The sequence below is a fragment of the Vombatus ursinus genome, unplaced genomic scaffold (assembly GCF_900497805.2).
Source record: "Vombatus ursinus unplaced genomic scaffold, bare-nosed wombat genome assembly UNPS02014810.1, whole genome shotgun sequence".
Lineage (NCBI taxonomy): Eukaryota > Metazoa > Chordata > Mammalia > Diprotodontia > Vombatidae > Vombatus > Vombatus ursinus.
The window spans coordinates 50273136-50275416 of NW_020954588.1; positions in this window are offsets into that span (position 1 = coordinate 50273136).

The following is a 2281-nucleotide window of genomic DNA, read 5'->3' on the forward strand; positions in this document are numbered from 1 at the left end:
CGCATTCCCTCTTGTGACAGATCTCCTCCCTCACTCCTGCGCATGCATCTCTTGGTATTTGCATTCTCTGAGTCCCACTCCCCTCTCCCCCTACCCCTGCCCCACCCTGGTCTGGTCATCTGTCTAGGTAACTCCCAGTGTGGAAACACTCTTTGCCTATCCACATTGGCATCCGCTTTGAAACTCACAGTCTTAGAATGCTCCTGGGGGCACTAGAGGTCGAGTGACGTGAGACTTGTTCAGTATCACCCGCTCAGGACGTGGCAGAGTCAGGATTGGAACCCGTATCTTCCTGAGTCTGAGGCCAGCTCTCTCTGTCTCCTACGATAGCGCTGTTCTCTTCCTGAGTTAGACAATGATGTTAACAAGACAATGATGTTAACAAGATGTTAACAACCGCTGGTGTTTTCAAGCTGCTTTCAATGTGGCACTGATATGATCCCATTAGCTGTTCACAACCACTGTGAGAGACACGGACCACAGGTATTAATGACTATGCCCACTTTACAGATGAGAAAACTGAGGCTCAGAGAGGTGATTCCAACTTCACTATGAGGAGGGGGAGCAGACAGGATGTGATAACAGGTCTGGGAGTGCTAGATTGCTTCACCAATAAGGACCTTTTATGTAGCAGTTTAAGGCTGGCATTACTCATCGCATGTTTTATCTCATTTAGGTTCAGATACTCCTTGGGAGGCAAGGGGGAGTCTGGATAGTATTACCTCCACTTTATAGATGTGGAAACTGGAGCTCAGAAAAGTTCAGTGACTTGCCCAGGGTCACATAGCTAGTAGGAGTCAGAACCCAGGCTTTTCTGGCTCTAGCTCCAGTATCCCACACAACCTCTCCCTCAGAAAAGCCATCACCACAAGGGTGATCTTGGAGGGGCATTTCATCCCCCCCAAACCTTTATCTACATTTTTTTCAGACTCCATCCCCTCTTTGAGTCCTAAAGTCTTTTTTTTTTTTTTTTTTTACATCACCTCCTATCTCCCAAGCGCACAACAGTGCCGTGGCAGTGGATGTGGTGGGGTAGGGAGGGAGAGGAATGATTCCGCTTATATCATTTTCCTACTGCTTTACTCAGAGGAACCTCCCTCTTCCCCTCCCCCTAGGATATTAATGCCTAGCAAGCTGGACTCATCAAAGCTGCTCTTTTCAAGGTGAAATGGATATTTTGACAGATAGGGAACAGAGCAGAACTTTCTTCTCTTTTTTTAAAAAATGTGATTGAGGCACCTGTGTGAGGCTGCCTTGGAACGTGGCTGTCACTGGCTCATACTGAGCTAATGAAGAGAGCACACTGTAGGTGGGGGGGCATTCTGGGGAGACCAGCACTGAGGCCAGTCGATGATTATCTGCTTACTAACCTGGCACCTGACAACTTCTGAGGGAGGTGCCCCTGACTTCTCAAGGAGCCTGCAGAAAGGTGCCCTGCACCTGACATTGGGAGCCCAGTAGGGGCTGGCTCCTTCTCAGCCTCTGCCTTTATCTCTCCAGAATTCCTCTTTCTGTACAGCTCCAGGCTTACAAAGTGTGCTCTGGCTCTGCCTCTTGTGAGCGATCTCTCTTTCTCTGTCTGTCTCATAATAACCCCCATTTATGTAGTGCTTGCCAAGGAACTAAGTCTTCTTCGTTACTCCTTCTCTCTTTCCCTTTGGTCTTTTTCTCTTTATTATGATAACCCAGATTTGTATGATGCTTTGACATTTACAAAATTCTCTCTCTTTCTCTCTCTTGTTTCTGTCTCTATGACTGTCTGTCTCTGTCTATCTTTTTACGTCTCTTATAATCCTATTTGTATAGTACTTTATGGTTTACAAAGTGACCCTTGCCTGTGTCTCTGCTTCTAAAAAAGGAGATAATGTATCTGGACCACTTTTTCCAATTCTCTTTTCCAGAAAGACACCAGTTCTGGAAACAAAGTCAGGTGCATTCAAGGTGACTTCAGAGCGTCTGGTAAGCTTGGATAATGCATCTTGGTTGAAACTCAGGGTGATGGGAAGGATGCTGAGTTTGTAGCCAGATACCTGGGGCTGAGGCTGGGCTCTGCCATTCGCCGCCACCTTGGGCCAGTCAGTGCAGTTCTTGGGGCTTTTGCTTCATTATCTATAAAATGATGCATTGGGACAAGAAGATCTCTAAGGTCACGTTGGCCTGGCATCTGTCATCCTAGGATACAGATGAAACACTTGTGATCGGCCAATTCTTTCTTTCTTTCTCTTCCTTCCTTCCTTCCTTCCTTCCTTCCTTCCTTCCTTCCTTCCTTCCTTCCTTCCTT